At 40.2% G+C, this 24,782-nt stretch overlaps 2 protein-coding genes across 14 annotated transcripts in view; one reads left to right on the top strand and one right to left on the bottom strand.

Annotated features, from left to right (window-relative positions):
• LOC114203768 (ankyrin repeat domain-containing protein 26) overlaps window positions 1–12,514 on the bottom strand; it is a 112,055-nt gene extending 99,541 nt beyond the window's left edge. For 7 of the 12 annotated variants that reach the window (XR_015768749.1, XM_088025473.1, XM_088025472.1 and 4 more), the window contains exons 1-2: window positions 11,499–12,450; window positions 1,650–1,686 (exon numbers count right to left, since the gene is read on the bottom strand). The gene's annotated coding sequence lies outside the window, so the exon portion shown is untranslated. The other 5 variants (XM_088025474.1, XM_088025483.1, XM_088025481.1 and 2 more) reach the window with 5 other exon arrangements.
• A 112-nt stretch (window positions 12,515–12,626) lies between these two features.
• LOC148163653 (serine/threonine-protein kinase greatwall-like) overlaps window positions 12,627–24,782 on the top strand; it is a 35,948-nt gene continuing 23,792 nt past the window's right edge. For both annotated transcript variants that reach the window (XM_088025506.1, XM_088025505.1), the window contains exons 1-2: window positions 12,627–12,865; window positions 24,195–24,337. The gene's annotated coding sequence lies outside the window, so the exon portion shown is untranslated. The remainder of the gene's footprint in view (window positions 12,866–24,194; window positions 24,338–24,782) is intronic.

Genomic DNA, 24,782 nt, shown 5'->3' with positions numbered 1-24,782 from the left:
CGCTACCTTGGGCCATACATCTATGTTGTGTAGAATCTCCATTCCGCCTATTACTCAAGAGGATCTAAGCCACTCTCTGTAACTTGGGGTGCAAGTAGATGATATCACATTCTTATATGCTGTAAAAAGATTCTTCCCAGTGGCTCAAATGATTTTAATATCTCTCAACAGAAAACCTGAAGTATGCTAGTTCGTTCAATTAAACCAACAAAACAAAAAAGCTGCTCAAGATTCTCTTCAACCCTCTATTTTAATATGCCTTTCCAAAACCTACCAATATCCTGTGACTTCATTCCTTTGTGTGTGTGTGTGTGTGTGTGTGTGTGTGTATCCTTCATTCCTATAATTCATCTTTATCTAACTTATTATAAACCCCACTATTCTGACATCTTTTCTAAAACTATCCAACCCAGTGTTATTCTTCTTGAAACTTGGCCTCTCCTGCTAATTCCGTCCTTATAAACCTTCACTGTGTTCACAAGACCCCCTCCCCATCTTTCAATTATTAAGACATTCACCTACAAGATGAAAAAAAGGAAAAAACCTGAATTTAAATCTCATTTCTGTCACTTATCATATCCAAATAAGTCACTTTTAATCTCTTTTGAGTTTCAAATTCTCCATTTAAACAACCACTTGGTGAGGATGTTAAACATAGGTTGCAGTACCAGAGGGTATTTTGATTAATTCATCTGAGATTCCTTAAAATCCTGAAATTCTATGTGCTTTTGATTTTGTCTAGAGAAAAACAGAGACTATTTAGCTGGCAGAAATGGAAAAAATTAATGGACTAAAAGAAACACCAAGAAAAGCAGAGAACAAAGTAAAAAAAAAAAAGTTAAGAAAAGTCATGGAGAAAAGGAAAAAGGTCTACAAAAAAAGAAGAAGCTTCAGAGAACTAGTCAAGGGTACTAGCCTAAAGGGAAAACTAGACTGGGAAGTCAGTAAATAGAGAATCATTTAGAAATAGCCTCTAAATAGATGATAAATTTAATTAACGTAACATGGTCTACACCTAGATTACATATCCTTCACTTCTGGAAAAAATCATTCATCTCAACGAGAGTAGACATCACTATATCTAAGAATTTGCCTGATTAGGTCTTGCTTGTGTAAAAGCTATGTACTGTGGCCATAGGTAACTGAGATCCACCCTAAAATCTTTGACAGTAAAAACGAGACTAGTTACCACTGCAATAATTATCTCTAGTTATCACTACTTGTCAAATATATTAGGACAAATGCTTGAACTTACCTGGTTTCTTAAGAAAACTCTAAATCAGGGGTAGCACATAACTAAATCGGAATGAGTTGATCTGACTAGGATCTGTATCTTAATCCCTGTGCTGCTGAGGGACAAAAGAAGGGATGTGGGAGTCACACAGCCTGACAGTCAAATCATGGGTCTGCTACTCATTAACTATGCAATCACAGGTCCATTAATCAACCTCCCTGCACCACAGCTGACTAATAAAAAATAGGCTATAATAGCAGAGCTACTTTGTGAAGCTGTTGTAATGACTATATAAGTAATAAATGTCAAGCACATAATATAGTGTCTAGTCTAGCCCAGAGTAGAACTCAACAAATGCTTTTCTCTGCATTCCCTTAGTTAACACGTAATTTTAAAGACTCCATAAAAATCCTACCTGCTTAAAGACTCTTCTTCAGAAATCTTATCCGCCACTAAAGAGAAAAGCAAAATATATTTTAAATCAACAATAGGAAAATACAGAATATTAAAAATGTAAGACTGATGATTTGTTAAGAATATTAAAAGTATAAGACTGATGATTTGTTAAAAAGTATTCCTTCAAGACCATACCTGGAAACCACACTGGAACGAGTTTTAATTACATTATTGGTAGGCAGTTAATTAAGAAATCTTACTTTCTCCTCTACATTTACCAAATGCAAGAAGAGAATGGTATTTATCAGAATGTGATACCTTGTAACCAAACCCTATGAGACTGACAGAAAGTGCTCTCATTAGCAGAATCATTATCATAGACTGACAATGTCAAACTTAAATAACATGATTCTTCTGGACTTCCACTACTAGGAGCAGTTAAACGAGACTATATTTATTTTGCTGTAACACAACAGAACTTCTCCAGCTCTTCAGCAGAGACTGTTAAGTTTAGGATGAAACATGTTATCACAAAGTTTGGTCTATACCCACTGTACTATTTAGCATGGCGAAACATAACCAACAGACTCTCTCTGGCCTTCTTTCCAATTGCAGGTAAGTATGAAAGATTTTAGTGATTTTAGTGATTCTGGTTTTATAAAGTATAACCTCTTGAGACTATCTACTTTCATTGCTAGAGAGTCTATCTGGACCCACCTCTTAGACCAGGATGGTACCAATGGTTAGTGCTAGGTAGTAGTACATGATGTCATTGTTCTCAATCCTCCCCACTATGTGACAAATGTCTACAGAAATCACTCTTTTTCAGTCCGTAAGTCATATGTCATCAGATCCTACACTGATGAACACAAACAAAACAAAACAAAACAAAGGACAAAGAATATCTTGAATCACTACATTCAATTACCTTGGAATTTTAATTTTTTAAACATTCAAGAAGAGGGGCGCCTGGGTGGCTCAGTCGGTTAAGTGGTTAAGCATCTGCCTTCAGCTCAGGTCATGATCTCAGGGTCCTGGGATCGAGCCCCGCATCGGGCTCCCTGCTGAGCGGGGGTGTCTGCATCTCCCTCTCCCTCTGCCCCTCCCCCTCGTCGAGTTCTCTCTCTCTCTCAAATAAATAAATAATATCTTTAAAAAAATAAATAAAAAAATAAACATTCAAGAAGATATCCACTGTATGATTGCAACTATACGACATTCTGGAAAAAGCAAAACTTTTCAAGTTAGGAGTTAAGGGTTGCGGCAAAGGGAGTAGAATGAATAGAAACAGCACAGAGGACTCTTAAGGCAGTGAAACTATTCCGTGTCATTATACATTTGTTAAAACCAACAGAATGTACAACACCAAGACTGAACCGTAATGTCAATTATGGACTTTGGATGGTAAAGATGAGTTAATGTAAATAAAACAATCTATCACTGTCGTACAGGATGTTCACAACAGGGGAGGCTATGCATGTATGGCAACATGGGGTAAATGGAAACTCTCTGTACTTTCTGCTATATTTTGCTATTAACTTGAAAATGTTCTAAAAAAGTAAAGTTTATTTATCGTGAAGGAAAAAAAAGGTATCCACTGAGCCTGCTATTACCATGTATTAAAGATACAGCCACCATAAAAATTAACATAAAGACCGAGTAACAGAATACAGGTATTATCCACCAAATTGAAGTATGTGAAAATACATAAAGCAAGTAATTTTAATTGCATACTTAGGCAAGAAGATAACTGACAATGATATAATCGAATCTTATTTTATAATTATAAACAGGGATTCACCACCATATGAAACAAAACTGCATTATCTATATAATAAAGTTTTTATTCTAATTTTAAATCAGAAATCATTGTTTAAGAATCATAATGAAAGTTTAATAAGATAAAAAAAGACTATAATTACCTAATATTGCCCCAGTAATTTATGTACAAATACCTGTTAAATATTCACCAAAAGTCAAAAAAGTAACCAGCACTTCAATTTAATACAGATAATGCTACTGAAACCAGTACCATATTATACCATCACACTACTTGCTGTCAAAATAAAATCTTAAAACAACAAAAATTAAGTCAGGGCTCTAATTCCTGTGCAAAAAAGATTCCATACAGCAGGCCAAAGACTGCCACCATTAGATCCCACTTGATGGCTGGCCCTTGGTTGGTATCTGGGAACTTGGATTTTGGGAGGGTTCCCACCATTCCATAGCTGCTAAGAGTGGCTGTGCCTAAGTGTTGGTACAAACCAGGTGACTTATCCTGTATACTTGATTTCCTTTTGGGAACCTGGAATTTTGGTATACGATGGGGAGAAGATCCCTACGTGATTATCATTTCAAGAAAACTTCAGGCACTGAGTCTCTATAAGATTCTTGTACTGGCAGACAACATTTCGTACGTGTTGTCATAATTTGATGCCGGAGGAATTAAACACATCACTTGATGCTGGAGGAATTAAGCACATCCACAGGCAGAGGATTCTGAGAAGCCTGCACTTGGGTTTCCTCTAGACTTCACTCCATGCACCTTTCCTCTGTACTGATTTTGCTCTGTATCCTTTCACCGTAATAAACCAAAGGCATGAGTACAAACATGCTAAGACCTGTGAGTTCTTCTAGTGAATAACCAAATCTGGATGTCGTTCTGGGAGCCTCTAATACAACTGCATTATGTGAAATTTTCATGATTTGGGTTGATGTTTTATACATGATTACAGTCAGAAGGTTATTTCACAGAACACCTTTCCTTGAATCTGTTTTTCTTAGTATTTGCCTTGGAGATTCCTGTATTTCTATACCCATCTGAATAAAGGCATAAAAAGAATAGATGACATAATGATCAGAAAATAATGTCAAACAAGCAACAATCTTATTTTAATCAGAAAAAAAAGAGAATCCTAATGATTATCAATATGTTCTACACGATAAAAGTTCCTATAAAAAAATGAAAAGATCACACAAATTTTCTCCAACTAAATAGGGCTTAATTTGGGGCACCTGGGTGGCTCAGTCATTAAGCATTTGCCTTCAGCTCAGGTCATGGTCCCAGGGTCCTGGGATGGAGCCCCACATCGGGCTCCCTGCTCAGCGGGAAGCCTGCTTCTCCCTCTCCCATTCCCCCTAGTTGTGTTCCCTCTCTCACTGTGTTTCTGTCAGATAAATAAAAAAAAAAAACTTAAAAAAAAATAAATACATAAATAAATAGGGCTTAATACCATTTTTATGGTACTTATGAATCAACAAGGTAACCGGGATAATTATAGAAAAATATACAACTATCATACACAGTTTAACAACACACTATTGAGTTTTGTTTCCAGTGTTTTTAATTTCTTATAGAATTAAAAACATAGTTCACCTATTAAAGGCAGTTGCTGACAAACTAGTCAAAAAGCCAAAAACAGGGCGCCTGGGTGGCTCAGTCGTTAAGCGTCTGCCTTCGGCTCAGGTCATGATCCCAGGGTCCTGGGATCGAGCCCCACATCTGGCTCCCTGCTTAGCGGGAAGCCTGCTTCTCCCTCTCCCACTCCCCTGCTTGTGTTCCTGCTCTTGCTATCTCTCTGTGTGTCAAGTAGATAAATAAAATCTTAAAAAAAAAAAAGCCAAAAATACTCCATCCAAAATATAAGATGAATTATCCACTCCACCCTGAAAATAGTGGATTTGATCATTAAAGATCAATAGGGCTCATTTGGGGGAAAACAGAGTGAGTTATCTTATATACATGGATGGTTAAAAACTTGGTAATCTAATTGGCCATATATTCTTGTTAAATCACAGTTCACCAATTTCTGAAAAAAATATAAAAGCATGTCACATTAAAACTATATCAGATGAAAATTTCTGACAATCCAGAAAATGTTTTCAGTCTTGGCAGACCATCATCAGTAACTCTGTCACTGTGATACAGATACAAAGAAATTTAGCACAAGAAACTAATAAAATATGAGATACACTTGAGATTAGGTAGCCCATGACCTTAGAAGGAAATACACATATATGTCAAACATACATATGGTCGAAGTGTGTTCTCATACTGTTGGATTCCAAGACAATTTTCCTTAGCGCTTTCTTTAGAGATGAAATTCAGAAAGGACCAGTAAAAGTGGAGACATTAGAAGAAGGCAAATGAAAAGAGGATCAAGGGAGACAGCACTAACAAAAATAGTCAGGTATTGACTGTTTTTACTGACACCGAATTCCTAAACTAGTGAGACTAGTATATTCAGCGTTATCACCTTATATTTTCTCCTTGGTATTATACCAGTTTTCTGCAATAAAATATTTAAAAGAGGTCAAAAGGCTCCAAACTGCGGGTCTGTCAACTATTTCTGATCAAAATTTAAAACTCTCAAAATACAGCTGCATCATGATTCCATATCAGAGATAGGGCCCGACAGTGGCTTCCTGCCTGTTGCTGTTTTGTTTTCGTATTCATCCAGGAGAGTGTATCAAGGACTTGAGGAGAAACTCAAGTATCTCCACAAGAGACAGGTAAGAAAGACAACACTTTTCCTCGCACTTGACTCCTAGGTTTTGACAATTATGGAAAAATGTTGGCAAGTCTACTCACCAGGCTAGACCATTTTCCCTTGACCCTGTCCGGGTAGATACTGCAGTTACAAAAAAGTCACGTGGGACCTTACTTGATGTGTTATTTTTCCATATTTAGACATAGAAAGTACCAGTCATGTAAATAATAGATCTTACAACTCAAAAATTCTTTTGAAAAGGTTACCACCAAAGAGCTTTTAAAAGTTAAATCCAACTTTCTTTCCAGTAATTTCATTTTATACACTTAATACTCCTCCTTGAAATATTTTTTTAAATTTTTTCAACATCACTTCCTCTACTTCCTCTCCTACATTTCCCCAGTCACCCCTCAGTCCTCTCTACTAACTCCTACCCCTCCATCCACCCCTTATATATTGGTATTCCCAGGGTTTGTTCACTGGCCTTCTTCTCATTCTATATGTTTCTCCACCATGGACAAGCTCAATCTTTGTCCAAGCTATGACTTCGCTTAATAATTATACTCAGATTATTTCAAATCTGCACCTCCAACCTAGAAGCTCTATCTCCAGCTAGAAACTCCTCGTATTCAATTACCCAATTACTGAAAATATACTACGTGGACATTCCATCAAATTCAACATATACAGAAAAAAACCTGGTCTTCCCTATTCCCACCGCTCTCCTCTCATCCAATAAAGTCCTACTCATTCTTCCTGTCCCATTTAAATGCTAGTGTACAACCTGGAAACATGAATCTTCTTAGATTTCCTCTCTCCCCTAACTTTTTACATTCCATAATCATGAAATCATATTAACTATACTTCTCTTCTGTCTCTGCTTTCTATACCCCCCCCCCCCGCCCTACTCAAACATGAGCTCTTAACTGATGACTTCCAGAGGGGAAAAAAAAGCCACCAACTATTATTGTTATTTCTTAAATGAATAAAGAAATTTTGAGCAAAATGAATGAGAAAGGGGGCGCCTGGGTGGCTCAGTCAGTTAAGCATCTGCCTTCAGCTCAGGTCATGGTCTCAGGGCCCTGGGATCAAGTCCGCATTGGGCTCCTTGCTCAGCTGGGAGTTTGCTTCTCCCTCTCCCACTGCCCCTCCCCCCATTGTTCTCTGTCTCTCAAATAAAATCCTCTAAAAAAAGTATGCATACACATATTTGTATAGAGGTAAGAAGTATGAAGGAGGGGCGCCTGAGTGGATCACTCATAAAGCATCTGCCTTCGGCTCAGATCATGGTCCCAGGAGTCCTGCATCCAGCTCCCTGCTCGGCAGGAGGCCTTCTTCTCCCTCTCCCACTCCCCCTGCTTGTGTTCCCTCTCTCGCTGTGTCTCTGTCAAATAAAATCTTAAAAAAAAAAAAAGTACGAAGGAATACATTCTACGATATGATGTCTGTGCAATGAGATTATGGAGGATTTTTACTTTCTTCTCTGTATTTTTCTTTTTGGCATTTTTGGCAATGAGCATGTATTACTTTTAGGGTGAGAAAGAAACAATAAGCTCTTTTAAAACTACAGGAATCAAAATTATTTTAGGATACATATTTTCTGCCTATTTCTTTGAAAAGCTTTATTTCAATCAGTTATAGCTCTTCTCATTCAAAAAAGGATTTAAACTGCTAAAAGATGGTTTGATCTCTTCTCAATGAGAAAGTTCACCTTTTGTATCTTTCCTAACTTCAGTTTAAATTCAGGCATATTCATGGGGCGACTAGGTGGCTCAGTCCAGTAAGCGTCAGTCTTCAGCTCTGGTCATGATCTCAGGGTCCTGGGATCGAGTCCCACATCGGGCTCCCTGCTCGGCGGGAAGCCTGCTTCTGCCTCTGATTCCCTCCCCTCTCATGCTGTTTCTCACTCTCTATTTCTCGCTCTCAACTAAATAAATAAAACCTTAAAAAAAATAAATTCAGACATATTCAATGGATTAAGCAACCAGGAATTACAAATGTTTACCATCTTTCAAAGCATAAAATGCATAAGGGTCCTACAGAAGCCCAATTAAGCCTGCCTATAGTACACAAAATACCTTCACCATCTCTACCAACATCACATACCACTAACTCTCCATCCAGCTGATGATACATTCTCCTAAAATTGAGTCTTCTTGATATAAACTTCTTGAAGTTCAGTTTTTTAAAAGGTTTAATACTGTTTTCAATAGGTCAAGTTAGACTTCCTTTTCCAAACAACTGGTAGGACTCCTCCAGATGTGAGGATGCAATAGGAAGTTACTCAAGTAAGAGGGCGGAAAGCTATCAGCAGAAGAGAGGAAGGAAAGGGACAAAAGCAGGGAAGGAATAGGTTTTGTTTTGTAGAACCAACAGTTCCAGCCAAGGAGACATGTTTCACCTGGGAGCCCCTTGCTAGCTGTTGTCTCCCCTGACAGCCCCTTATGGGAGCCAGTATGAGCTGGACTGGACCTGACAACTGCAGAGAAGCCCCTCTGACTTGTCCTGAAGTTACCTTTAGCTCATTATACTACCAAGATCTCCTAGAGGCGGAGCTTTCCACTATTTTTTTGAACTAGCATGTTGACATTCTGGGCAGGAGTAATTGAACCGAAGTGCTTACGTGAACTCCCTGCCCCACCCCCTAATACACTGAATAAAAGCTTCCCTATACTAACCCCACCAAGAGAGTGCTTTGAGAACCATCTGTCTCCTTACTTGTAACAAGTAATAAAGTTCTTTGTTTTCAACACTCCCTTGGGTTTCCTTCAGTTTGATGCATCTCAAGTGGCAAACCCCTTGAGTTTGGTTACACAGATAGTGTCATATTGGTAAATAACATTTTCATGCATCCGGCTGATCAAACCAGAAACACTTCTTTCCATCATCCCTCATAACCAATCCCTCATTAAATTCTACTCTTTGGGGGCGCCTGGGTGGCTCAGTCGTTAAGCATCTGCCTTCGGCTCAGGTCATGATCCCACGGTCCTGGGATCGAGACCCGCATCGGGCTCCCTGCTTGGCGGGAAGCCTGCTTCTCCCTCTCCCACTCCCCCTGCTTGTGTTCCTGCTCTCACTATCTGTCTGACAAATAAATAGTCTTTAAACAACAACAAAAAATTCTACTCTTTGAACAAAACAAACAAAAAAAGCTAACTCATCGCCTTCTTTCCATAACCATTGCTTCCACTTTAGTGGCACGTTATCCCCCTTGGATTACTGCAATAACATCCTTAACCGAAAACACTTCTACTCTTGCCCTTCTACATTCTCCATAGAAGCCAGAGTGATCTACTGAAAATGTAAATCTGATCATGGCATCTGTGCTTAAAAACATTCAATGGTTCCCAATACACTTAAAATGAAATCCGAAGTTCCTTATTAGGGGCGCCTGTGGCTCAGTCGGATAGGTGGACCGTTAAGCGTCTGCCTTCGGCTCAGGTCATGATCCCAGGATCTTGGGATGAAGCCCGGCGTTGGGATCAAGCCCTGCATAGGGCTCCCTGCTCAGCGGGGAGTCTGCTTCTCCTTCTCTCTCTGCCCTCACCCGATAAATATATAAAATCTTAAAAAAAAAAAAGTACCTTAATATAACTTCCTGTATGATCTGCCTAAGGCTTCTCCCTAATCTCATTTCTGTCATCACACCCTTTAATCCCTACATTCTAGCCAGACTGGCCTTATTTTGGTTCCTCCAATCAGCTAAGCTCTTCCCTATCTCAGGACCTCCAGATATCCTTGCATATACCTGAGATACCTGTTCACTTCCATTCACTCTTCACCTGGCTAACTCCTATTCAATTTTTCTTCATAGCACCATCAAGATTCCACATTTGTTTTGTCCACCTGGCAGGCACATTACTGATGCCCAATGAATAACTAATCACTTCATTTTCGATTATCTAGCCAGTACTAGCAAAAAAACAAAACAAAATAAAAAAACCAAGACAGTGGGGTTACACAAAGAAACGTAATTATATGCTGAAACTAAAGTGTTAAAAATTATCTTAAAATCTGAATGTGTTCACAAACTGCTTATTTGCAAAACTGAGAACTCCAAAAAAAAAAACCTATCAAAATGTTGCCATCAAAAAAAGAGATTTTGGGGGGCCGTCTCGGTGGCTCAGATGGTTACGCATCTGCCTTCGGCTCAGGTCATGTTCCCAGGGTCCTGGGATCGAGTCCCACATCAGGCTCCCTGCTCCTTGGGAGCCTGCTTCTCCCTCTGCCTCTATCTCTGTCTCTCATGGATAAATAAATAAAATCTTTAAAAAAAAGATTTTTAGGGGCGCCCGGATGGCTCAGTCGTTAAGCGTCTACCTTGGGCTCAGGTCGTGATCCCAGGGTCCTGGGATTGAGCCCTGCATCGGGCTCCCTACTGCGCGGGAAGCCTACTTCTCCCTCTCGCACTCCCCCTGCTTGTGTTCCCTGTCTCGCTGTGTGTGTCTCTCTCTCTCAAATAAATAAATAAAATCTTAAAAAAAAAAAGATTTTTAAATGAACCAAGGACAAAACATTGTCACAAGTGATTACTCCTGAAAGAAGACAATGAAAAACCCTGGGAATGATGTTTTTCTGTCCTATCTTTTGCTTTATGAAAAAATGGGAAAGAGCCTAAATACAAATAGTAACGCAAGCAGTCAATAACTTAAAAATGTTTATTAGTCTTGGCTGGGAAGGAAGGAAGGAAAGAAAGAATTCGTGGTAATCAAATTATTACAACATATTTGAGTTAAATTCCATTTAAAAAGGAAAGAAAGTATTGCGTATCGGGGTTGTTACAGTAAATTCCTGGAGAGGTGATAAGATGGAAAGAAAAACATTACTTGCTCCCTTTCCATCTAAGGCAAAGGCGTTTCCACCCTCACTCCGCACCCCCCACCCCAGAATGTCCGGCACTGAACAATGCCTAATGGATTCTCCACTAAAAATTCCACGCTATCCGGCGCCTGGGTGGCTCAGTCGGTTAAGCGGATGCCTTCGGCTCAGGTCGTGATCCAGGGTCTGGGGATCGAGCCCCGCATCGGGCTCCCTGCTCGGCGGGAAGCCAGCTTCTCTCTCTCCCTCGCCCTCTGCGTGCCCGCCGCTCCCCGTGCTTATGCTCTCTCTCTATCGCTGTCTCTATGTCATATAAAAATAAATAAAATCTTTAAAAAAAAATTCCACGCTGTCAACTCGAGAAACCAATGTCTCCATCATATCGATCTCTGCTACATCGTCCGCCTTTTACTCTCAGCCTAGCCGCTGATCTCTTCTCAACCCTAGGACTCGCTTTGCCTTGATCGCTTCCCTCCTAGGATCCCGAACGAGAAACAGCTGCTATGAAACGCAAGCGGCAAACAGGAGTGGAGAAAAAAAGGACCGGAAGCCAGACTCACCTGGGGCTGCACCGTACTCGACAGGGAAGACATCTCCGGGCCCTCAGCGACCTCACCCGCCTGCCGAAAGTGCCCCCTCTGTCCACGGCTCGGCGGGGAGGTGCTGAGCCCTTCCTTCCTTCCTTTTCCCCTCTCCCCCTTTGCTCTTACTCTTCCTAGAAACAGAAAATGGCTTCCCCTTCTTACAGCTGCTGCAACGAGACAATCCGCCCCGGAAGGCAAGGCTCCAACGCAACACTACTTCCGGGGCAGGTGGGCAGTAAAGGGGACTACGCGTATCGACTGCAGCCGCTGAGGTACCCTGGCCCGCAAACTCGTTGATATTCACGTTGACTAATACAAGCGCGGGTTCCCCAAGCTCTCTGGTCTTTTTTTTTAAGGGGGGACGGCATTGACCCTGTTAAATCTTTGTACACCTGACGTATCAAATCTTCCAGTATATTCTCCTTTTCCGACTGGGCCTTGAGGTACGATAAACTCTTTGGCTACTATTTGGTGCTCTTTACCCTCCCCACAGTAAATCGAAAATTCTTCCTATTGGTCCTAGTCCGCTTCAGTCAGGCAAGTTACATCCCGTTATAGGGCAGATGGCAGGGCCAGCCACCGGCTTCCCGCTCATCCAGTTTCTCCACATTCTCTGATTTCCACTAGCCAGACCGAAGGGGCTTACATTTCTCGCGAGGGTGCGAAGTCGCGAAGGAGTAAAAAACAGAGAAAACAAAACAAAGCAAAAGTGAGATGAGGGCAGGGTCCCCACCAAACCTCGAGTGCAGGTCAGGAGGAACCTCAATTCTGCAATTGAGCTTCAAGTCCGCGCAGTAGCCCCTTCCTCTTGTAGGCCAAAGGGTCTCAGCCTCTTCCCTCATGACAAATGAAGTAATTGGGCCGCCGTCACCGCCCTCGAAGAGTCTGTGGTTGGTTGGAGAATTTCCCAACGTCCCCGCCCACACCGCCATCGGGTACTTACGTGCCGAGGAACAAGAGATGACTGGGCCGGCCTGCGCTGGGCTCGCGGCGGGTCTGCGCTGGGCTCCGCGCGGCGAGCGCGGCGAGCGCGGCAACGCGGTGACGTCACTGACGACGAACTGCGTGGGCGGGGTCTTCCCTTGAACCCAGGTGGCGGGAGTTGTGGCTCGGCAAGGGCCTTAGCTGATGCTGCCGCCTTCCGTCTGGGCTGGCTTACGATGGAGCCCACTGCGGGGAGCGAGGAGAGTGAAGGAGACGCGGTGACAGGGAAGTGCGTGAATAGGATCCCGGTGCCAAGACCTCCCTCCATTGAGGAATTCACCATAGTGAAGCCCATTAGCCGTGGCGCCTTTGGGAAGGTGTATCTCGGGCAGAAAGGCGGCAAGTTGTATGCTGTGAAGGTAAGAAGTCGGGGAGTAAAGAAAGGGAAAGGGTCCGAACCTTCGGCCCTCTTTCCTGCCCCTGAATTGGGCAGGCCCCAGGGCCATAGGAGCCTCTATGGCCCTGTGATATGACCTCTTGGGGTGACAAGAGCGCCGGCAGGCTGGGTGTCTCGCCTCTGCCCCACTCTTTTCACACCGCCAATGCCTAGGATACGCCAGGATGTCTGAATCCTTTTTACCACCTTGACCTTTACCGGGATTAAGTTGGAAACATTAAATTTGAAACAGTTATTTTTTAAGATTTTATTTATTTATTTGAGAGACAGGGAAGGCACGTGAGGAGGGGGAGGGTCAAAGGGAGAAGCGGACTCCCCGCTGAGCAGGGAGCCTGATGCGGGACTCGATCCAGGGACTCCAGGATCATGACCTGAGCCGAAGGCAGTCGCCCAACCAACTGAGCCACCCTGGTGCCCCCTCCCTTCCTTGTTAAAAGTACAAGTCAATCTTTGGTAAATTAAAGATTGGGTAACTATCAACACAAATCCCATTTTAGAACATATCCATCACCCTAAAAAGACCTCCTGCCTGTCTGCAGTACCTCCCTCTAACACCCCTAGCCCCAGGATACCAGCAATCTACTTTCTATCTCTATAGGTTTGCCTTTTCTCTACCTTGCATGTAAATGGAATCATGCAATATATAGTCTTTTGCATCTGGGTTTTTTTGTTTGTTTGTTTTTTACTGGACAACATCTTTGAGATTCATCAAACCTTCATTTACATACCTAGTCTATTGGAATAGGCCCCTAAATAGAATCCCTAATTTTTTCATCCCCTCCTTAGGCTGTGGCTCGCAAGCTAAAGTCCAAACTCCTTAGAAAAGCAATCGTAGGGCGCCTAAGTGGCTCAGTCGGTTGAGCGTCTGCCTTCGGCTCAGCTCTTGATCCCGGGAGTCGCGCATCGCTTGGCTCCTCCTCAAACCTTACCTGACCTTTCAGACCCACTCCATTGAAATTAATTCTTCCTTGATTCATATGTTCCACCAATTTTTTGCTTTTCCTTCTACTATACTTCCTAATCAGTCATTATCAGTTGTTGAAATAAAAACACCAATTCATTTTTTCGATGAATATCTGTTGAGTATCCCCTTCGTGTGTAGGGTCTAGGGTGCAGTGGTGAACAAAACAAACATGCCTTCACAGAGCTTCCAATCTAGGGAAATGATGGGCGAAATCATGTTACAGACTGACTTTGACAATTTCCCTCAATTTTCGTATGGAAGGATATAAGGCTGGAATTTATAGTGTATTAATTATACACAATAATATTGATTTTATTACTCTAATGAGTCTCTGGAAGAAATATGTCTTTTAATCATCCTGACAATTGATCTCAATGTTACTGACTTCAGTTTAGTGCCCCAGTTTTAATGTAGATTATATTACAGTTTTGCTTCTGTACCAATTACCTTGAAACTTGAAAAGAGTAATTTGTCATTTTCTGTAAGACAGCATTTGAGACTGTTAACTTTCAGTAGTTTTAACTATTAAGTTTTTTTCTAGGCACACAAACTTCCTATATTCTTCCTCTTTCTGACTCAGTTCCCATCCATCAAAGAATCAGAAGTTAAAGAAAATTTATTAGCTGCTAATTATCTGTGCCTAGGTTCCTGATTATCTGGGGGCTTATTAGGAACATTACCACCTTTGAATTTGTTATAAGAATAGTAGAATGGAATTTTTTTTCTACTAACATGTAGGGCACTAGGGGCGCATTTGTTTACTTCTTTTTTCCTTCTCAAAAGGGATGTGATACTTTTGCCACTTGATGCTAAAATAAGTAGTTCTCTTGAAGAAAGTTTAGTTTTGTTTTACCATATTAGCTGTTTTTCTGACAGTTTCCTGAGGGCAATGACAGTGACATCTATGTTTGCTCTCTCTGGTTGTTTCCACAAAGGCAACTCTGAAACCTGAGAACACTTTTGTAATAAAAAATAAAATGAACGTATTGTTATGTTGTCTACCATAGGTTTTCAATAAAGCAGATATGATCGGGCACCTGGGTGGCTCAGTTGGTTGGGCGACTGCCTTCGGCTCAGGTCATGATCCTGGAGTCCCGGGATGGAGTCCCGCATCGGGCTCCCTGATCGGCGGGGAGTCTGTTTCTCCCTCTGACCCTCTTCTCTCTCGTGCTCTCTCTCTCTCATTCTCTCTATCTCAAATAAATAAATAAAATCTTTAAAAAAAAATCTAAATGGCAAACTGGGAGAAAATATTTGTTTAAAAAAAAAGCAGATATGATCAACAAAAATACGACTCATCAGGTACAAGCTGAGAGGGATGCACTAGCACTAAGCAAAAGTCCTTTCATTGTCCATTTGTACTATTCACTACAGTCAGCAAACAATGTCTACTTGGTAAGTAAATAATTTTACAATTTTTTCTTCACACATTAGCAATCACTGACTTCATTGACTTAAGAATACTATGGGGGGGGTGGCACTTGGCTGGCTCAGCCGGTAGAGCATGCAACTCTTTGATCTCAGGGTTGTGAATTCAAGCCCCACATTGGGTGTAGAGATTACTTAAAAATAAATCTTTAAGGGGCACCTGGGTGGCTCAGTCGGTTGAGTGTCTGCCTTTGGCTCAGGTCATGATCCCGGGGTCCTGGGATCGAGCCCCGCATTGGGCTCTCTGCTCACTGGAGAGCCTGCTTCTCCCTCTCCCTCTGCCTGCTGCTCCCCCTGCTTGTGCTCTCTCTCTCCCTCATTCTCTCTGTCAAATAAAGAAATAAAATCTTTTTTAAAGAATGAATAAATCTTTAAAAATATATATAATTAAAAAAAAGAATATAGTCTCTGGGTTTAGAGTACTTGGGTTTGAATTACAACTTTTGCACTTACTCTATGGCTTTGGCCAAGTTCCCGTACCTGTTGTATGGGCCAGGGTTCTCTAGAGAAAAAGAACTAATAGAGTGTGTGTGTGTGTGTGTGTGTGTGTGTGTGTGTGTGTGTGTGTGTGTGGAGGGTGGAGATTTAAGGACTTGGTCTATGTGATTGTCAGGGTTGCAAGTCTGAAATCTTGCAGGGTAAGCCAGCAGCCTGTAGACCCAGGGAAGAGTTGATGTTGTAACTCAGGTCCAAAAGCAGTGTAGAAGCAGAATTCCTTCTTCTTGGGGTGGGGTGGAAGTCGGGGCATGGACAACAACCCTTGATCTTTTTTCTTTTAATGCCATTCAACTGAATAGATGGGGCCCACCCAATTATGGAGGGTCATCAGCTTTTACTCAAAGTCTACCTAAATGTTAATCTCATCTAAAACACAACTTCACAGCATCATTTAGGTTCATGTTTCACCAAATCTCTGTGTACTATGGATTAGCCAAATTGATACATAAAAATTAACTATCCCACCTCAGTCTCCTCATCTGCAAAAGGGAGATAATAATAGTCTCTACCTCAGAGGTTGTTATGACATTTTAATAGGTTAATATAAAGCATGTAGAACAGTATCTGGCACATAGGGCTAAAAATATTTGGTAAGTAAAGGACATATACTAGGAATACTATATAAAGTTTGGTATATGGTAAGGAAAGTATTGGGAAGTGGTGGGTTTTGAGTATGTGGACTTTGAGAGTTGCTTGCTTTTCATTTTTTTTTTAAGATTATTTACTTATTTATTTGACAGAGAGAGAGAGAGAGAGACAGCGAGAGAGGGAACACAAGCAGGGGGAGTGGGAGAGGGAGAAGCAGGCTCCCCACGGAGCAGGGAGCCCGATGCGGGGCTCGATCCCAGGACCCTGGGATCGTGACCTGAGCCGAAGGCAGACGCTTAACGACTGAGCCACCCAGGCGCCCCTTGCTTTTCATTTCTAATGAAGAATCTGAGGGAGCGGGAATTGGTGAAGATATTTTGACTACAAATTCTGGAGATCTGACTCCTGAGACGTTCTGTGGATTAAATGTTTGGTGTCTCCAGTAGCTTCTGTTCAGTATGCACAAACGGTTTTCTATGAATGGATGGGTCTTAGGATGTAGATTTTAGACCCAAATGTGTAGTTTACCAACAGAACACTCATTCCTTTCATGATTTGATTTGCCTTCTGGGAGTGGAATCCCTTTATCCTCGATATGCTAAAGCTTTCTTGTAAGTCTGTGGAACATAATTGTGCGACAATTCAACTTTTTGCTATATCAAAAGCTTGAAACTGAACAGAACCTCATATCCAGCTTCAGACAGTACACCTGAAAATTCAGGATAGATTATAAAAATAGAGTCCACCCTAAAACTCTTTTGGTACCTGATGGCTAAATCCATTTCTCATCTTTCAGTAAATCTGTGAGTATATTTAAACTGACATTAAATGTGGTTTGAAAGATTTAATGAGAAGACCAGAAAACTTTGGAGAATAAGAAGTTTTTCTAGGACAGTGGTGAGCACCCTTTTTAGCAGCCTTTTTGCATTAGGACTAATTCAGGATCAATAAAAGTTTTGTACACAGTTTAAGTACATGAAATGTGATCATATTATACTTAACTATTCTACATATTTTTTTCCACTTACTGGTGACCTCATCCTTTCTAATAGCTACCCAGAATTACATGGATTTATTTAGGAATGCCGTAATTTTTATAACAAATGTCCTATTAATGAGTTGGTTTGGGTTCTTTTACAATTCTAAACAACACTCCAACAAATACCTTAGCATGAATTGCAGTACCTGCTTGTAATGACCTTCTCTTAAGAGACAAGACCTGCTAATGCTGTGGGGCAGGGTTTTGAAGCAAAGATACAAATTTATATTGAGGGAATTCACCCTCAGAGTCCTTCAGGAGACCCCTTAGGTTCTAAGAAAGGCAGATATGTGGGTCTACTTTATAGGATGGTTCACTGTCTGAGAGAGTTGAAAAAAAATACAGAGTAGCAGTAAGAAGGTGGAAACTAAATACTATAAGAATAATTGACTTTCCATCTTTCAAGCCTGTGGTGAGCCAAATCTGGCCCACTGTTTCTGCACAGCCTGTGAGCTGAGAATAGTTTTGACATTTTTAAAATGTTGAAAAAAAATCGAAGGAAAAATAATATTTTGTGAAATGTGAAAACTATATGAAATTTGAATTTCCGTGACTACATTTTATTGGATCACAACCGCATCCTTTTGTTTACTTATTATCTATGGCTGCTCTTGTGCTACATCAGAAGAGTGAGGTAGTTGCCACACAGACCATGTGGCTTGCAAAGCCTAATATATTTACTATCTGGCTTTTTACAGAAAAAGAAGGAAACATTGACGTATTGCGTTCCCGAAGAAGGTAGGGAACTATTTAATCACACAGGGTATATGGAACAGTATGTAGGTATGTAGTAAAGGCATTAGAGAGCACCAGGAAGAATTAAAAGATTAATAAGATTAAAAGATTAAAAAGATGAAAAACAATATCCTATTAGTTTCAGGTATAAATCATAGTGATTTTATAGATTATGAAATGATCCCCACAGTAAGTCTAGTTGCCATCTGTCACCAAAGTTATTGCAGTGTCATTGACTATATTTCCTGTGCTGTACCTTTCATCCCTGTGACTTATGTATTTTATAACATTTTTTTTTTAGAGGGGGCCAGAGCAGAGGGAGAGAAAGAATCTTAAGCAGGCTCCATGCCCAGCACAGAGCCCAATACGGGACTCGATCTCACGACCCTGAGATCATGACCTGAGCTGAAATCGAGTTGGCCACTTAACCAACTGAGCACCCAGGCTCCATAACATTTTTATAGAAAGAGAAAACTATATCGTAAGTACATGCTGAAATTTCTAATTCAATGGGAAATTATAGTATTTTTACTCCTCATCTTTGAAAAAATATAACCTATAAAAATATTTTGAAAAAAAATGTATTCTTTTACCCTGACCATCTGGGTTCTTAAGAACATTAACATAATTACTCGTTTGCTTAAACTTATAACATTATATATATCTAATACTTTGAAAATAACAATATCAATATTGTTTTCTTTTAATTTTAATTCAATTAATTAACATATAATGTATTATTGGTTTCAGAGGTACAGGTCTGTGATTCATGAGTGCTCATTAATCACCTGCCCTCCTTAATGTCCATTTCCCTGTTACCCCATACCTCCACACTCACACACACACACCCCTCCCCACCCCCGCCGGCAACCCTCAGTTTGTTTCCTGAGATTAAGAGTCTCACGGTTTGTCTCCTTCTCTGGCCTCATCTTGTTTTATTTTTTCCTCTCTTCCCCTGTGATCCTCTGCCTTGTTTCTTAAATTCCATGTATCATTGAGATCGTATGATAATTGTCTTTCTCTGATTAACTGATTTTTGCTTAGCATAATACCCTCTAGTTCCATCCACGTTGTTGCAAATGGCAAGATTTCAATTTTTGATGGCTGCATAATATTCCAGTGTGTGTGTGTGTGTGTGTGTCTGTGTGTGTGTGTGGACACACACATTTTCTTTATCCATCTGTCGGTGAACATCTGGGCTCTTTCCATATTTTGGCTATTGTGGACATTACTGCTATAAACATTGGGGTGCAGGTGCCCCTTCAGTTCACTACATTTGTATCTTTGGGGTAAATGCCCAGTAGTGCAATTGCTGGGTTGTAGGGTAGCTCTATTTTCAACGTTTTGAGGAACCTCCATACTGTCTTCCAGAGTGGCTACACCAGCTTGCATTCCCACCAACAGTGTAGGAGGGTTCCCCTTTCTCTGCGTCCTCACCAACATCTGTCGTTTCCTGACTTATTATTTTTAGCCATTCTGACCAGCGTGAGGTGGTATCTCATTGTGGTTTTGTTTTGTATTTCCCTGATGCCAAGGGACGTGGAGCATTTCTTTCATGTGTCTGTTGGCCATTTGGATGTCTTCTTTGGAGAAAAGTCTGTGCATGTCTTCTGCCCATTTCTTGATTGGATTATTTATTCTTTGGCTATTGAGCTTGGTAAGTTCTTTATAGATTTTAGATACTACCCCTTTATCTCGTATGTCAGTTGCAAGTATCTTCTTCCATTCTGTCAGTTGTCTTTTGGTTTTGTTGACTGTTTCCTTTGCTATGCAAAAACTTTTTATCTTGATGAAGTCCCAATAGTTCATTTTTACCCTTGCTTCCCTTGCCTTTGGAGACGTGTCTAGCAAGAAGTTGCTGCGGCCAAGGTCACAGAGGTTCCTGCCTGTGTTCTCCTCTAGGATTTTGATGGATTCCTGTCTCACATTTATGTCTTTCATCCATTTTGAATCTATTTTTGTGTATGGTATGAAGAAATGGTCTAGTTTCATCTTTCTGCATGTGGCTGTCCAATTTTCCCAACACCGTTTGTTGAAGAGACTGTCTTTTTTCCATTGGCTGTTCTTTTGTGCTTTGTCGAAGATTAGTTGACCATAGAGTTGAGGGTCCATTTCTGGATTCTCTGTTCTGTTTCATTGGCCAATGTGTCTGTTTTTGTGCCAGTACCATACTGTCTTGATGATGACAGCTTTGTCATAGAGCTTAAAGTCCAGAAGTGTGAGCCACCAGGTTTGGTTTTCTTTCTCAACATTCCTTTGGCTCTTTGGGGTCTTTTCCGGTTCCATACAAATTTTAGGATTATTTGTTCCATTTCTTTGAAAAAAGTGGATGGTATTTTGATAGGGATTGCATTGAATGTATAGATTGCTCTAGGTAGCAATGACAGTTTAACAATATTTGTTCTTCCAATCCATGAGCATAGAACGTTTTTCCCTTTCTTTGTGTCTTCCTCAGGAGTTTCTCTCATGAGTGTTCTCTACTTTTCAGTGTGGAGATCCTTTGCCTCCTTCGTTAGGTTTATTCCTAGGTATCTTATGGTTTTCAGTGCAATTCTAAATGGGTTCAACTCCTTAATTTCTCTTTCTTTCTCATTGTTGGTGTATAGAAATGCAACTCATTTCTGTGCATTGATTTTATATCCTGCCACTCTGCTGAATTCCTGTGTGAGTTCTCGCAATTTTGGGGTGGAGTCTTTTGGGTGTTCCACATAGAGTATCATGTCATCTGTGAAGAATGAGAGTTTGACTTCTTTGCCAATTCTGATGCCTTTTATTTCTTTTTGTTATCTGATTGCTGAGGCTAGGACTTCTAGTACGATGTCGAACAGCAGTGGTGAGAGTGGACATCCCTGCCGTGTTCCTGACCTTAGGGGAACGCTCTCAGTTTCTCCCCACGGAGAATGATACTCACTGGGCTTTTCTTAGATGGCTTTTATGATATTGAGGTATGTGCCCTCTATCCCTGCACCATGAAGAGTTTTGATCAAGAAAGGATGCTGTACTTTGTCAAATGCTTTTTCTGCATCTATTGAGAGGATCATATGGTTCTTGTCCTTTCTTTTATTAATGTAGTATATTATATTGATTGCTTTGCGGATGTTGAACCACCTTTGCAGCCCAGGAATGAATCCCCCTTGGTTGTGGTGAATAATCCTTTTAATGTACTGTTGGATCCTATTGACTAGTATTTTGGTGAAAATTTGTGCATCCTTGTTCATCAGGGCGATTGGTCTGTAATTTTCATTTTTGGTGGGTTCTTTGTCTAGTTTTGGGATCAAGGTAATGCTGGCCTCGTAGAAAGAGTTTGGAAGTTTTCCTTCAGAAGAATAGGTATTAATTCTTCTTTAAGTGTTTGGTAGAATTCCCCTGGGAAGCCATCCGGCCCTGGGCTCTTGTTTGTTGGGTCAATATGGTTATACTAACACTAAAACAACTAGATTCAATTTAGGATTTTGTTTTGTTTTGTTTTGCAGTTCTTTTTATCCTTGGGATATACTATCAAAATTCTGTTTTTTTGAAGTCACTTGAAATCATTTTTTGCTTGGTTATGAAACTCGAGATAGTGCTACGGTCATTTGTTCCCCTTTTGTATCGTAGATTTCTACTTAAAAAAGGGAATCCATAAAAGTACGAGAAGAAGGGGCACCTGGGTGGCTCAGTCGGTTAAGTGTCTGCCTTCAACTCAGGTCATGATCCCATGGTCCTGGGATTGAGCCCCATCGGGCTCCTTGCTCAGTGGGGAGTCTGCTTCTCCCTCTCCCTTTGCCCCTTGCCCGGCTCATACTCTCTCTCGCATGTGCTCTCTCTCTTAAATAAAATAAAATCTTTCAAAAAAGTACTGGAAGAAAGCTGATGTGAATATTTTTAAATCATAAATTGGTGTAGGTGTTTTAAGCACAAAATAAAACATATATAGACACAAAATACCATTTACCTAGTCAAATAGCAAGTTTGGAGAAAATATTTTTCATAAAATACACAAACGGCTAATTTTATTCCTATATAAACAGATTTTATACATCAATAAGAAAGAATTATACCCCAGTAGAAAAATGGGCAAAGAATAGAAGTGATTCACAGAAGACACATAAAAGACCAAAAATAGGGACACCTGGCTGGCTCAGTCAGTGGAGCATGTGATTATTGATCTTGGGGTTGTGGGTTCAAGCCCCACGTTGAGTGTAGAGATTACTTAAAAATAAAATCTCAAAAAACAAAATAGTGTAAAATGGGGCGCCTGGATGGCTCAGTCGGTTAAGCGTCTGCCTTCGGCTCAGGTCATGATCCCAGAGTCCTGGGATCGAGCCCCGCATCGGGCTCCCTGCTCAGCGGGAAGCCTGCTTTTCCCTCTCCCGCTCCCCCTGCTTGTGTTCCCTCTCTCGCTGTCTCTCTCTCTGTCAAATAAATAAATAAAATCTTAAAAAAAAAATAAAACTAAAAATTAAAAAAAATAGTGTAAAGATCCTAAATCTCCCTAAAAGAAAATAAACATTTAAACAAGTCCATTTTTTTCTTAGATTGACAAAAATAAAAAGGATCAATAATTATTGTTGATGAGGATGTAAGAAAATAAACATTATCGTGAGCTCAAATAAAGTATCTGTTTACTTATTTATTTACCTACTACTAAATTATAAACTCTTTCAGTGCAGAGACACCTTATTCCTGCTTATCTTCTCAGTTCTAGCACAGTGTGTAGCACAGATTTTGGGCTTAGCAAATGTGTTCATGATTGATCTCCTCAACAAACATTGACTAACCTGTATATACCAGGGAAACTCCTGACCTAAAGAGGAAAGAAAAGACTTTGTTTTATGAAGTTCTCACTGGGCAGTATTTTATACCTTAAAACTATACAAATTTTTGAGAATAATGACTAATGCATGTAGAAGAAGGAATAATAGAGCTTTGCAACCACATAGCAATATTGGATTCAGACAAGAATCATCTGTGGTCACATGATGCTAAGATCAGTGCTTGCAGATTTGTAGGGAAACAGGTTATTTACATACTCTCAATGTATTCCCCCCCCACTACTAATTAATTATCAAGGGAGTTAAAAAAGTACTCCTTCATTGGAGAAATCTAGAAGTCCCACCTTAACTAAGTGATCAAAGTCAACATCCCCAGTAATGGAACATGCTGACATTAGGTGTCTCATCTGCTGGGAGTGTCTCTAAGAAAGAGTCAACATTACTTATTTGGAATTCCTGCCAAAAATGCAAACCTGAATTGAATAGTGAGGAGATAATCAAATGTCAAGAAAGACTGCCCCCCTCTAAAAGGAGAAAAATCTGTCCCAGATTAAAGGAGACTAAAGAGACATGATAACTAAATTCCATGGGGATCCTGGCTTGGGCAGGAGGGGTGAGAAGTCTTATCAAGGACATTTATTTAGATATGCAGAGAAATTTGAATATGGACAATATCAATTAGATAATAGTATTATATTAGTGTTAAATTCCTAGAATTTTTTTATGCTGTAGTTATGTAAGAATATCCTTGTTAGGAGATATATGACACAGAATTTTGTAGTGACTGGTCATGACCTCTTCAACTTTATTCTCCAGTTATTTAGTAAAAACTTTAAAGCTATAAATATCAGTAGTTAATGTCACATTTTTTAAGCTGTTTAGTCCGAATAAAAATCGTGCGTTTAAGATATGTATGTTAATAATTGTGTTCCTTTTTAATTATGTAACAATTATCAACAGACATTTATTTCATATTCATATGTGTGGAGAGGAAGAAAGCAAATGGGCAAAATGCTCACAGGGGGTGAATCTAGATGAAGAGTATATGGGACTGTTCTTAGACCTTTCTGTAAGTCTGAATTTTTATTCAGATTAAACAGTTTAAATTGAATTTAAAAAAACTATATGGCAACATGAGCAAACTTTGTATTAATGTGTACTGAGTGAGAGCAAGAAAATGTGTCTGTTAAAGAACAATGCTACAAATATATAACTAATACCAAATAATGTTTTTAAAGAAATCATATTGTTTTTATTTTGTAACATTTGTATTCCTTTTTGATAGGTAATGGAATATCTTATTGGTGGAGATGTCAAGTCTCTCCTACATATATATGGTTATTTTGATGAAGAGGAGATGGCTGTGAAATATATTTCTGAAGTACCCTTGGCTCTAGACTATCCTCACAGACACGGAATCATCCACAGGTAAAGACTGACTTTTCTACAAACTATTACTAAAAAGCACAAATAATCAAATTATGGATTAAATATTTGAGTTTGAAATATTTGCATACTCATTTGCCCATGTATCTGGATTTATCTAAAGTTTGGTAGTAACTTGTATGAGTTTAGAAATTCCATCAACTTGGGGCACCTGGGTGACTCAGTTGGTTAAGCGTCTGCCTTCGGCTCAGGTCATGATCCCGGGGTCCTGGGATCGAGCCCCACATCGGGCTCCCTGCTCGGCAGGAGGCCCGCTTCTCCCTCTCCCACTCCCCCCTGCTTGTGTTCCTGCTCTTGCTGTGTCTCCCTCTGTCAAATAAATAAATAAAATCTTTAAAAATAAATAAATAAAAAGTAAATAAAAGCACTAAGTTTAAAAAAAAAAGTATAAATTCCATCAACTCTTCTTTTGTCTCCCCTCCCTGTG

The sequence above is a fragment of the Eumetopias jubatus genome, unplaced genomic scaffold (genome assembly GCF_037043125.1).
Source record: "Eumetopias jubatus isolate StellerSeaLion01/CBP00866 unplaced genomic scaffold, mEumJub1_p1.0 scaffold_8, whole genome shotgun sequence".
NCBI classification, from domain to species: domain Eukaryota; kingdom Metazoa; phylum Chordata; class Mammalia; order Carnivora; family Otariidae; genus Eumetopias; species Eumetopias jubatus.
The sequence above is the reverse complement of the archived record's forward strand: the minus strand, read 5'-3'. Positions and strand labels throughout refer to the sequence as shown.